At 44.0% G+C, this 13,626-nt stretch overlaps 1 non-coding gene across 1 annotated transcript; it reads right to left on the bottom strand.

Moving 5' to 3' along the window:
- Positions 1-12,080: 12,080 nt before the first annotated feature.
- LOC116890352 lies at positions 12,081-12,184 on the bottom strand. Its single transcript, XR_004386571.1, has one exon. It is a non-coding gene; the product is annotated as a U6 spliceosomal RNA (small nuclear RNA).
- Positions 12,185-13,626: the final 1,442 nt, after the last annotated feature.

The raw sequence follows: 13,626 nt of genomic DNA, 5'->3' as shown, positions 1-13,626 counted from the left end.
TCTTCAAGCCTCAGCTCTTCGGTCTGTAAGCAGAAAATACCATCTACAGCACAGGGGCTTGTGACCAAGAGTGATGGAATGTGGCCAGCACAGCTTTTGGCATGCTGAAGCCTCAGAATGTAAGGTGATACTGGTGTGGAGGGAAAGCCAAGGGTGGCAAAGACTTTCATGCAGTACTATAGCCCATCTCTAGTTGGGGACAGGAGTCAAAGAAGAGGCTCTAGACTTGTCCCAGGGAACTGTGAGCTTCAGGTCTCTGGGGGCTTCAGAACATGCTGACCAGGTGAAGCGAGGTCACTAAGGTGAAGCAGGCAGGATTCTAGAGCTGGAGGAGTCACTTAGGCTCATTCAGCACTGGTGTGGGGATGTGGCAGCCAGAGAGAGAAACAGGGTAGAGGCCAAGGGAGGATACTGATACTGGTAGCAAGTCAATAGGCACCCACAAGTGTGGGGACACTGCCATCCCTTTGGTGCGGGATGCCACCCCTCGCACTTTTAGGTCTTACCTTTGAGCCTCACTCACTTGTTGCTGGCAGAGAGGAAAGGAGGCTGTGATGTCACAGAGCTGGGAACCAGGGAATGTTGGTGATAAGGCTTCTGGACTGGACCATAAGGCGGGGAGGAAACAGGCTATTGTGACCTCCTGACCCTCCCTATAGTGGTCTACTTTTCTGTGTGTGATGCCAAGCTTGTCACCACTGCTGTCCTTCAGGGCACCAGTAATGCACATTCTCCTGTGTGAAATACTTTGAGGGTGTCAGACCAGGAGGGGGCGCTATGGCACTACATGCAGAAAGCATGGGACAGGGTCTGTCTCCTAATGTCTCTGCCTGTTAACCTCAGGTCTTCATACTTCACTTGTCCTTCTGTAAAATAGGAATAATAGTTATGCATCCTCTATAAATTTCCAGGATGAAATGACATCAGAGTGATAAACATAGGGCAGGTGCCTGGATGCTGCAATAACGATTCCACGGAAGGGGAGTGACATTTCTTCCCAACCTATCTTCCAGAAAAAGAGGAATTGATTTCTAATGGATTCCTAGAATCCATTTTCTCACCCTATGGGGTAGGCTTTCAGTTCCCCACTTGGAACATCTTGTACTGTTTGAGGAAGTCACGTTAGGTGAAAACCCACTATCAGTGTTGTCTTTGAATGCATGCAGAAGTCTTGCTACAACAGAAGATGGAGACAAATGTCACCTTGTGCTGGCCTTATGTGCTGGTGGGGGATGGGGGCTAAGCAATCTTTAAAAGCACCAGTGGCAAATAGCACTGCTACGTAGGAGCACTAAAACATCTCAGGTCTGCCTGCCAATCATCTTCCCTTGCACCATTGTTGAAACTTGGACTGTGTGGAGGCCGTTCCTAAACAAGTTGGAATCTTAGGGATTCTAGAGTTGGGTACTAGTGTGGTTTCAAAGCTTTCCTGGTGATCTCTGTATGTAATCAGGATGTACTAAATTGGGGCTGGGGAGATGACTCAATTGATAAAATGCTTGCTGTGCATGCACGAGGACCTGAGTTCAAGTCCTAGGACTTATGTAAACTACTGGTGTATGTGTAAGTATGCACAAATATACACACACTATAAGCTGAGTCTATTTTTTGCTGTTTGTGTACATATGGTTTCAGGGCTGACCATCTTGTATTGGGTAAACAGTTAAGGGCTCATTTGTAGGGGAGGCTAATTCTCCCCCAACAGTCATTAGTTGTCTGGAAAAAATTCTTAGTATTGGAACTTGTTAATTCGAAGTAAGTCACTTTACTTTAAAAAGAATTATGGATGTTGTGGTGTGCATTTTTTAATCCTAGTGTTGGAGGTGGAGAAAGGGCTGGCTGGCTGATTAGTCCAGCCTAATTGGTGAGCTCCAGGCCAACAGAGACCTTGTCTCAAATGTAATGATAAACTGAGTACAATGCCACATGGCTTTAATCCTACGACTTCCTGAGGCACGGGAACATCTGTGTTCAAGGCCAGCCTGGTCTACATAGTGAGACCTTAACTCAAACAGGTAATTAAACAAAAACAAACAGCAACAGCAGCAATAACAAAACAAAAGCTAGGTAGATGCTGTTCCTGAAGATGACACTGAGGATGCCTGGTGTCTGCTGGACTCTCCATGCAAATGCTTATACACTAAGAAGGTGCTGAATTACAAAGTGGGAATCACATGACATACCAACATGGTGGCTCTCAACTCTAGGCTGCTTCTTAAATGCCCAGAGAAGCTTTAGAAAATGCCAGTTCTAGTTCCCAGTTCAGTAGATCTCTCTCTCCCTCTCTCCTTCTCTCCCTCCCTATCTCCCACCCCTGTGTGTGTGTGTGTGTGTGTGTGTGTGTGTGTTGGGAGGGTGAAATCCAGGTACTAGTAGATCTGAAAATTCTTCAAACAGTATTGAAACCCATTGGCTTACAGAACAGTTTCACATTTTTATTTTACTTTTGTCTGTATGATACATGCATATAATGGATTCTTGACCACATATATCCCTCATTATCATTCTACTCATAAGGAACCCCCTGCCCACTCAAATTCCCCATCCTGCTTTCATGTCTCTCCTTTTTATTCCTTTCTTTTAATTTTTGTGACTCACTGAGTTTGATTAAGGCTGTTTACATGAGCATGAATTGGGGGTTATTTATTAACAAATGGCTATACCATTGAAGAAAATGATTCCTCCATCCTTGGTAGCCATTAACTTCCTATCGCCTCTCAGGGAGTGCCTCTGGAGCCTCTCCCCCATCCGTGACGGCATGTTGAAGTCCTTGTATAGATAAGTACTCTCATGAGTTTATGAGTGAATGAATGTGTCCCATCCAGGAGACAACATTTTATAGCTCTATATCCAGCATCTGCACGTTGAATTGTTAATTTTCTTTCCGCCTCCTTTTCCCATGATGTTTCCTCCCCTAGCCTTGGACACAGGTGTCTTATACAGGGTTCAGAGCTTAGTCGTCATGTTTTCTGAGCATTTTGACCTAGTATGAGCCTCTGCATTTGTTATTACACAACAAGAAGTTTCTCTGGCTAAGGTTGAGAGTGACAACTGTTAGTAGTAATACATGTAAATATTTAGAAAGCAGTTTGACAGCACATCTGCTTAGTAAAACATCAGCGCTAGAGTCTTCCCTAAGCCTTGTCACTTCCCCAGGCTAGGACTTCTGGTTATGTTTAGAGTACAGGGTATGAATTCCCTCAAATACAATCACACAGAAGTTGGTCCCATACCAAGCAATTTCCATAAGGCTTTTCCTCCCAAGTTTCTGTTAGCCACTCTCCCAATACTCTCTTCTCTCTCCATAGCTTCTTGCCTTCATTGTTGCTTAACCTTCTCCAACACCTGTATCTCCTCTCTCTATCTTAATCTCTTGTCCAAATGGTTTTTATTGATCCTTCTTTTTCCCATTGTCGTGGATGCAGCCCTTAGGTGGGCCTTGCGTGAACAGCATTACACATGAGCCTACACCCAGGATTCCCCAACAGTCAGACTTGAAGATAGTTTACTCTTGGAAACCCTCATTTGCTGAAACCATGAACACTGATGTTAAAGAGTTCATGGAGCATTTGAGTGAGAATGTTTTAGACACACACAGTAAAGAGAGCCACATTTCCAATTTCATTTGATATGTAGCTATAAATGTGGACCGTCTTTGAATCCTTGTAAGCTGGCACTTCATGATTTATGCACAACACTATATATTCAAATTGGTGAAAATACTGAGGAGAGAAATCCCTGTATGCCTGGGAACTGAGACCTTGCCTTCTGTTTCCGGTGATTTACTGTTCAAGGATGTCTGATAAGGCAGTTTCCTTCTCCTTGGGTCTGGAGTGAGGAGATTAGCCTGTTTCCTGTATTGGTTTGCTTCAGGCAGTGAGCAGTGAAATCTTGGGGTAGGATGAGTCAGGTCTGGGGACAAATCACATGGCTAGAAAGTCTGTTTAACTTACTGCTCGACTTTGGCCTTAACCATAAACCCTTTTGATCTTCAATTTCCTGATGTTTACAATGAGAATAATTAATAGAGCTGATGCGAGGGACAAGTTAGCCCAGTCCTGAAGCCTAACTATAGCTCCCAAGAAGGAGGCACACTCGATGAATGTCATTACTATTGCTGTATCAGCATCATTTGATGCCCAGAGTGGTGCTAGTTACTTTTCTCATTGCTACGACAAAGAACTTGAAAAAATAAACTTAATGAAAGGAAGATTTATTTTGGTTTAGAGTGGTTTGAGGTTCAGACCCACCATGGTGGGGAAGGCAGGGCTTAGGAGATAGAGGCAGCACAGTGAGGAAGCAGAGAGAGGGGGGGAGGGGGAGGAGGAGAGGGAAGGGGAGGGGAAGGGAAGGGGAGAGGGAGGGGGAAGAGGAGAGGGAGGGGGAGGGGGAGAGGAAAGGGGAGGGGGAGGGGGAGAGAAATATGAATGCTGGATAATGGTGCTAGCCCATTTTCTTTTTTTATGTAGTTCAGGATGAACCCATGGATTGGTGCCAATCATATTTTCCGTGGATCTTTTCACCTCATTAACAGTTTAGAACAATCTTTGCAGACTTGCCTAGAGGTTTTTCTCTTAGGTGACTCTACATCTGGAAAAGTTGATATTTATCGTCCTAAGAGTGAGGAACAGGCTGGAGAGATGGCTCAGTGGTTAAGAGCACTGCCTGCTCTTCCAGAGATCCTGAGTTCAATTCCCAGCAACCACACGGTGGCTCACAACCATCTGTAATGAGATCTGACACCCTCTTCTGGTGTGTCTGAAAACAGCTTTAGTATACTAATACATACAATAAATAAATAAAAGTAAAAAACCCTTGGTGTTTAAAAAGAAAGAATAACATCTGTCTATGGGTATGCGTATTTAGACTGCAGTTTGGGCCATGTCGACTTAAGAAAAAATTGAGTGAGGGACAAGGCAGAGCCTGAGCCGACACCTCTGTGTCTTTTATTTCTGTGGCTGTGAAATCAGGGAATTTGGAAAGAGGAACAAATTTTGGATTCGGATAAAGTTTGGAAAAAACAAAACAAAACAAAACAAAACAACATTATCAACAACAACAAAATAAAACCTTATTTTTTGGTGGGATAGATCAGTGGGTAAAGGCTCCTGCCCTGAGCCTCCAAGCCCGGTGACTTGACTTGGATCCTCAGATCTATGTGGTGGAAGGACAGAGCTCATTCCCACATTTTATCTTCTGACCTTTGTGCATTTCCCCAACAAAGGCAATAATAATAAAAAAAAACCCTTTATTTTGTGATGATATGAAGTTAATAGAAATTTGCAAAGAAGGGCATAGAGAAGATCCATGAAAACTTCCCTCAGCTTTCCCCGGATTTATTCCTTCCAGATCAGAAGCAGGAAATAACACTGGTATGAACCCCAGAGCTTACACAGAGCTCAGAGCTAACGTGCTCTCATGTGTGTGTGTGTGTGTGTGTGTGTGTGTGTGTGTGTGTGAGTGTGTGTGTGTGTGTGTGTGTGTGTGTGTGTGTGTGTGTGTAAGAGCACTCGGAGGCCTGTGCGCTATGTGTGTTCGTTGACTTTGTGTGTGTGTGTGTGTGTGTGTGTGTGTGTGTGTGTGTGGGTGTGTGTGTGTGTGTGTGTGTGTGTGTGTGTGGTGTGTGTGTGTGTGTGTGTGTGTGTGTGTGTGTGTGTGTGTGTGTGAGGAGTGTGTGTGTGTGTGTGTGTGTGTGTGTGTGTGTGTGTGTGTGTGTGTGTGTGTGTGTTATATTTTGAGTTATGAGGGCCCTCTGTGCTCTCCCTCTGTGGCCACACTCACTCTTTCCCTAGGAACCTGCTTTCCATTCTCACAATTGTGTCATTTCATAATTGTGACATGAATGGAAACAGGCTGTGTGCTTGTACTTACTTGAGGTTGGCTTTTATTACTCAGCGCACTTTCCTCGTGATTCGCTTCAGTTAGAGCAGGCATTAATACTGGTTAGCTCATAATTCTTTCTCATTGTTGGGTAACAGTCTGCAGACTGAATATACCATAGGTTTTTGGGGGCCCATGCTTACTGAAAGGTATTTGCATAGAATTGAGGTTTTGACTGTCACAAATAAAGATACTGTGACCTAAGCATTTTAAAAACCTTTTTATTGATTCTTTGTGAGTTTTACATCATGCACTCCAGTCCCTTTCACCTCCCTGTCCCCTCATATCTGACCTTCGACCTTGCAAACTCCCCCTCCAATACAATACACACACACACATACACACACACACACCACCACCACCACCACCACCACCACCACCAACAACAACACCACAACAACAACAAAAACAGAGCATAGGAAACACTGGAAGCTGTAGTCATACACTGTGTCCAACAGTATATCCCTCTGTCCACACATCTTCACTTGGAAATGTGCATTGTAATGAGTCATTGGTCTGTTCAAGATCTCTGGTTTCTATGACATCATTTTTTTTATGCCTTTTTTTTATTAACTTGAATATTTCTTATATACATTTTGAGTGTTATTCCCTTTCCCGGTTTCCGGGCAAACATCCCCTCCCCCTCCCCCTTCCTTATGGGTGTTCCCCTCCCCACCCTCCCCCATTGCCGCCTCCCCCCAACTGTCTAGTTCACTGGGGGTTCAGTCTTAGCAGGACCCAGGGCTTCCCCTTCCACTGGTGCTCTTACTAGGATATTCATTGCTACCTATGAGGTCAGAGTCCAGGGTCAGTCCATGTATAGTCTTTAGGTAGTGGCTTAGTCCCTGGAAGCTCTGGTTGCTTGGCATTGTTGTACATATGGGGTCTCAGAGCCCCTTCAAGCTCTTCAGTTCTTTCTCTGATTCCTTCAACGGGGGTCCTATTCTCAGTTCAGTGGTTTGCTGCTGACATTCGCCTCTGTATTTGCTGTATTCTGGCTGTGTCTCTCAGGAGCGATCTACACTTCTGCACTTCTTTGCTTCATCCATCTTATCTAATTGGGTGGCTGTATATATATGGGCCACATGTGGGGCAGGCTCTGAATGGGTGTCCCTTCAGTCTCTGTTTTAATCTTTGCCTCTCTCTTCCCTGCCAAGGGTATTCTTGTTCCCCTTTTAAAGAAGGAGTGAAGCATTCACATTTTGATCATCCGTCTTGAGTTTCATTTGTTCTAGGCATCTAGGGTAATTCAGGCATTTGGGCTAATAGCCACTTATCAATGAGTGCATACCATGTATGTCTTTCTGTGATTGGGTTAGCTCACTCAGGATGATATTTTCCAGTTCTAACCATTTGCCTACGAATTTCATAAAGTCATTGTTTTTGATAGCTGAGTAATATTCCATTGTGTAGATGTACCACATTTTCTGTATCCATTCCTCTGTTGAAGGGCATCTGGGTTCTTTCCAGCTTCTGGCTATTATAAATAAGGCTGCGATGAACATAGTGGAGCACGTGTCTTTTTTTATATGTTGGGGCATCTTTTGGGTATATGCCCAAGAGAGGTATAGCTGGATCCTCAGGCAGTTCAATGTCCAATTTTCTGAGGAACCTCCAGACTGATTTCAGAATGGTTGTACCAGTCTGCAATCCCACCAACAATGGAGGAGTGTTCCTCTTTCTCCACATCCTCGCCAGCATTTGCTGTCACCTGAGTTTTTGATCTTAGCCATTCTCACTGGTGTGAGGTGAAATCTCAGGGTTGTTTTGATTTGCATTTCCCTGATGACTAAAGATGTTGAACATTTCTTTAGGTGTTTCTCAGCCATTCGGCATTCCTCAGCTGTGAATTCTTTGTTTAGCTCTGAACCCCATTTTTTAATAGGGTTATTTGTCTCCCTGCTTGGTCTAACTTTTTGAGTTCTTTTGTATATTTTGGATATAAGGCCTCTATCTGTTGTAGGATTGGTAAAGATTTTTTCCCAATCTGTTGGTTGCCGTTTTGTCCTAACCACAGTGTCCTTTGCCTTACAGAAGCTTTGCAGTTTTATGAGATCCCATTTGTCGATTCTTGATCTTAGGCATAAGCCATTGGTGTTTTGTTCAGGAAATTTTTCCAGTGCCCATGTGTTCAGATGCTTCCCTAGTTTTTTTCTTCTATTAGTTTGAGGTGTCTGGTTTGATGTGGAGGTCCTTGATCCACTTGGACTTAAGCTTTGTACAGGGTGATAAGCATGGATCGATCTGCATTCTTCTACATGTTGACCTCCAGTTGAACCAGCACCATTTGCTGAAAATGCTATCTTTTTCCATTGGATGGATTTGGCTCCTTTGTCAAAAATCAAGTGACCATAGGTGTGTGGGTTCATTTCTGGGTCTTCAATTCTGTTCCATTGGTCTATCTGTCTGTCTCTGTACCAATACCATGCAGTTTTTTATCACTATTGCTCTGTAATACTGCTTGAGTTCAGGGATAATGATTCCCCCTGAAGTCCTTTTATTGTTGAGGATAGTTTAGCTATCCTGGGTTTTTGTTATTCCAGATGAATTTGCAAATTGTTCTGTCTAACTCTTTGAAGAATTGGATTGGTATTTTGATGGGGATTGCATTGAATCTGTAGATCGCTTTTTGGTAAAATGGCCATTTTTACTATATTAATCCTGCCAATCCATGAGCATGGGAGATCTTTCCACCTTCTGAGGTCTTCTTCAATTTCTTTCTTCAGTGTCTTGAAGTTCTTATTGTACAGATCTTTTACTTGCTTGGTTAAAGTCACACCGAGGTATTTTATATTATTTGGGTCTATTATGAAGGGTGTCGTTTCCCTAATTTCTTTCTCGGCTTGTTTCTCTTTTGTGTAGAGGAAGGCTACTGATTTATTTGAGTTAATTTTATACCCAGCCACTTTGCTGAAGTTGTTTATCAGCTTTAGTAGTTCTCTGGTGGAACTTTTGGGATCACTTAAATATACTATCATATCATCTGCAAATAGTGATATTTTGACTTCTTCTTTTCCGATCTGTATCCCTTGACCTCCTTTTGTTGTCTGATTGCTCTGGCTAGAACTTCAAGAACTATATTGAATAAGTAGGGAGAGTGGGCAGCCTTGTCTAGTCCCTGATTTTAGTGGGATTGCTTCAAGTTTCTCTCCATTTAGTTTAATGTTAGCCACTGGTTTGCTGTATATGGCTTTTACTATGTTTAGGTATGGGCCTTGAATTCTATTCTTTCCAGGACTTTTATCATGAAGGGGTGTTGAATTTTGTCAAATGCTTTCTCAGCATCTAATGAAATGATCATGTGGTTTTGTTCTTTCAGTTTGTTTATATAATGGATCACGTTGATGGTTTTTCGTATATTAAACCATCCCTGCATGCCTGGGATGAAGTCTACTTGATCATGGTGGATGATTGTTTTGATGTGCTCTTGGATTCGGTTTGCCAGAATTTTGTTGAGTATTTTTGCGTCGATGTTCATAAGGGAAATTGGTCTGAAGTTCTCTTTCTTTGTTGGGTCTTTGTGTGGTTTAGGTATAAGAGTAATTGTGGCTTCATAGAAGGAATTCGGTAGTGCTCCATCTGTTTCAATTTTGTGGAATAGTTTGGATAATATTGGTATGAGGTCTTCTATGAAGGTCTGATAGAATTCTGCACTAAACCCGTCTGGACCTGGGCTCTTTTTGGTTGGGAGACCTTTAATGACTGCTTCTATTTCCTTAGGAGTTATGGGGTTGTTTAACTGGTTTATCTGTTCCTGATTTAACTTCGGTACCTGGTATCTGTCTAGGAATTTATCCATTTCCTGCAGATTTTCAAGTTTTGTTGAATATAGGCTTTTATAGTAAGATCTGATGATTTTTTGAATTTCCTCTGAATCTGTAGTTATGTCTCCCTTTTCATTTCTGATTTTGTTAATTTGGACACACTCTCTGTGTCCTCTCGTTAGTCTGGCTAGGGTTTATCTATCTTGTTGATTTTCTCAAAGAACCAACTTTTGGTTCTGTTGATTCTTTCTATGGTCCTTTTTGTTTCTACTTGGTTGATTTCAGCTCTGAGTTTGATTATTTCCTGCCTTCTACTCCTCCTGGGTGTATTTGCTTCTTTTTGTTCTAGAGCTTTTAGGTGTGCTGTCAAGCTGCTGACATATGCTCTTTCCTGTTTCTTTCTGCAGGCACTCAGCGCTATGAGTTTTCCTCTTAGCATAGCTTTCATTGTGTCCCATAAGGTTGGGTATGTTGTACCTTCATTTTCATTAAATTCTAAAAAGTTTTTAATTTCTTTCTTTATTTCTTCCTTGACCAGGTTATCATTGAGTAGAGCATTGTTCAATCTCCACGTATATGTGGGCATTCTTCCTTATTGTTATTGAAGACCAGCTTTAGGCCGTGGTGGTCCGATATACGCATGGGATTATTTCTATCTTTCTGTACCTGTTGAGGCCCGTTTTTGACCAATTATATGGTCAATTTTGGAGAAAGTACCATGAGGAGCTGAGAAGAAGGTATATCTTTTTGCTTTAGGGTAGAACGTTCTATAAATATCCGTTAAGTCCATTTGGCTCATGACTTCTCTTAGTCTGTTCGTCTCTGTTTAATTTCTGTTTCCATGATCTGTCCATTGATGAGAGTGGGGTGTTGAAATCTCCTACTATTATTGTGTGAGGTGCAAGACATCATTAATATTAGATCCTCACTGAGACTCCTCCCAATTGGTTGTCCTGTTATTGCCTGGTGTCATAGAGATCCTACAGCTTTGGAGCATCAGGGCTGGCCCTTTCCTGCATCTCAATAGTTCACAGATGATACAGCTTTTGGGGTGGGCCTTTTAGGGCCCTGGATCTGGGTCTGGGTTGTAGCTGAACTGGTCAGCCTGCTGGGTCTCTGTTATTTGCACCACCAGGGAGAGTTCTCCAGCACTGCTCTGGCCAGGCCACCCAGTCTGCCACCAGCAGGAGTCAGGTTCAGTCTTCCTGCTCTCATGCCCTTGAGACAGCTCACCCACACCCATGCCTTCAGAGCCAGCTCCACAGTGCTGCGCAGTCAAGGTGTGGGCACCACTTCCCCAAGTGCTATACAGCCTGTGAGGTGCTGGGCCAGCTCTCCTGTCCTCATACCCTCAGGGCTAGCTCACCCATTCCTTCTCACCAGGGCCAGCTCCACTGTGCTGCCCAGGAGAAGTGCAGGGCCTGCTCTCCCTAGTGCTGCAGACTTCAAGGAGCAGCGCCAGCCCACCCACTCTCATAATGTCAGGGTCTGCTTTCCCAAGTGCCACCGGTGCTGATGGGGCAAGGGGCAAAGTCATCACCCCTGCACCCATGCCATCTCACGGCAGACAAATGAAGGGGGGGGTGTGTCAGCTCTTCTGCTTTCTCAACCCTCAGAGCTGGCTCACCTCTGCCCCTGCTACCAAGGTCAGCTTTGCTCTGCTGGCCAGGCAAAGTGCAGGAAGTGTTGCCACCAGGGAGAGATAGGGCTAGCTCTCCAGCACCTCTTCCAGTGAGAGGCATAGCCAGTTCTGCACAGCCCCTGGACATCCATGTGTTCCCCTGATGCTGCCCAGTCATAATATGAGCTACAGACATCAACGTTGACTCCTGCCACAGCATAGCCACTGACTCAGACATGGCTCTCAGGGGCAGCTTGGACTGGGATCTCACCATGGCACACCACTCACAACAGGCTATTCCAGTTCACCCTTGAGTCTTCACTTCCACCCTTTTTAATCCTTAAGCTGTCCATTCTGCTTTCTCTCCCATCGACCACCACATACTCGCACACTGTAATGAATCCTGCTGTGGGCTGGCCATGGGGCTGGTGGGGTCCTGGATGACATCCCCCATCCATGCTGTGTCCTTCCTTGCAGGGCAGTGGAGGACAACTCTGTTGGGTGACTGGTGGACCACAGGTCTCTTTGTCTGTCTTCCTTCTCCTGTGCTGGGTTGCCAGGATTTGATTTGATTTGATTTTTATGAGTCCTAAGGCATAAGGCAGTTTTGACTAAGAACAAGGTGTGTTTTTGCCCAGTGTGTGTGTGTATGTGTGTGTGTGTGTCTGTGTGTGTGTGTGTTGTGACCTAAACATTTGCATACTGGGTTTCGTATCGAACTTTGCCTTTATTCTTTGAGAGAAATTGGATCAATTTACCACTCCATTACTGGATTATACAGAAAATCAGCAAATCTGTTTTTTGTTTTCTTTTTAAAAAATATGGCACATTTCACGAATTTGCATGTTATTCTTGCACAGAGGACATGCTAATCTCTGTATTGTTTCAATTTTAACATATGTGCTGCTGAAGTTAGCACTAGCAAATCTGTTTTTTAGTTTAGAAAGAAACTGCTAAAGTATCCTGCAGAGTAACAGTGCCCCTCTGTGTCCCTGCCCATGGGCTGTGAGCCTGGGTTCCTCTGTCCCTGTCCATGGGCTGTGAGCCTGGGTTCCTCTGTCCCTGCACATAGGCTGGGAGCCTGGGTTCCTCTGTCTCTGCACATAGGCTGTGAGCCTGGGTTCCTCTGTCCCTGCACATAGGCTGTGAGCCTGGGTTCCTCTGTCCCTGCACATAGGCTGTGAGCCTGGGTTCCTCTGTCCCTGCCCATGGGCTGTGAGCCTGGGTTCCTCTGTCCCTGCACATAGGCTGTGAGCCTGGGTTCCTCTGTCCCTGCACATAGGCTGTGAGCCTGGGTTCCTCTGTCCCTGCCCATGGGCTGGGAGCCTGGGTTCCTCTGTCCCTGCCCATGGGCTGGGAGCCTGGGTTCCTCTGTCTCTGCCCATAGGCTGTGAGCCTGGGTTCCTCTGTCTCTGCACATAGGCTGGGTGCCTGGGTTTCTCTGTGTCCCTGACTGTATTTTTGCCACTTCCTTTTGCACACTCATTCTGGAATCTCACCATGGTCTAAATAATGTGTGTTTTCCTAATGACTGACGCTGCCGAACATCTTTTTCATGTGCTGCGGTTTTAAAAATGACAACTTTATTGAGATCTGATTAGCAGATCAGCACATTCTCACTGTAAAAGTTTAGAGTTGACAGTGTGCATGGCCGCACACCCTTGCAATCCTAGCGTTTGTCAGGCTGGCTAACTCTAAGGCTAGCTTGGGATATATAGTGAAAACCTATCTTAAAAACAAAAGCAGCACATGATAATTTATTAGTTTTTAGTACACTCAGGTTACCACCACCATCTAATTCCTCGATGTTTTTGTAACCTGGATAGGGAACTTCTCATCAGCAGCCCCCTCTTCCTTCTAATTCCAGGAAAATAACAATTCATTGTTCATCTTTATATGCATTCTGGACATTTCCTATGAATTTAATCCTTTTACTTAGTTTCATGTTTTCAAAGTCCATCCACAGTATAGCATGTGCTCTAGTTTCATTCTGTGATAAAATATCCAAACAACAAACAATTTAGGGGAGAAAGGTTTTATTCACCTTGCAATTCCCATTTCAATATACTCCATTGCTGTGGGCAAGTTTTAAGCAGGAACTGAAAACATCACATTTGTAGTCAAGAACAGACAGAATAAACGCACGGATCCTTGCTTGCTTGGTGTCTTCTTTTCAATATTGCTTTGTACTTCCTACCATCAATTTACAATCAAGACAACCCCCCACTGACATGCGCTTGGGCCAACTTGATCTAGATAATTTTTCACTAAGACTCTCTTCTTGGGTAATTATAGACTGTGTCACTTTGAAGGTTAAAACAAACCAGCACAATGTGTATCAGCATCTCCTTCCTTTGCACT

This window comes from Rattus rattus, chromosome 1 (assembly GCF_011064425.1).
Source record: "Rattus rattus isolate New Zealand chromosome 1, Rrattus_CSIRO_v1, whole genome shotgun sequence".
NCBI classification, from domain to species: Eukaryota; Metazoa; Chordata; class Mammalia; order Rodentia; family Muridae; genus Rattus; species Rattus rattus.
Note: the sequence above shows the minus strand (reverse complement) of the source record. Positions and strands in the feature narration are given on the sequence as shown.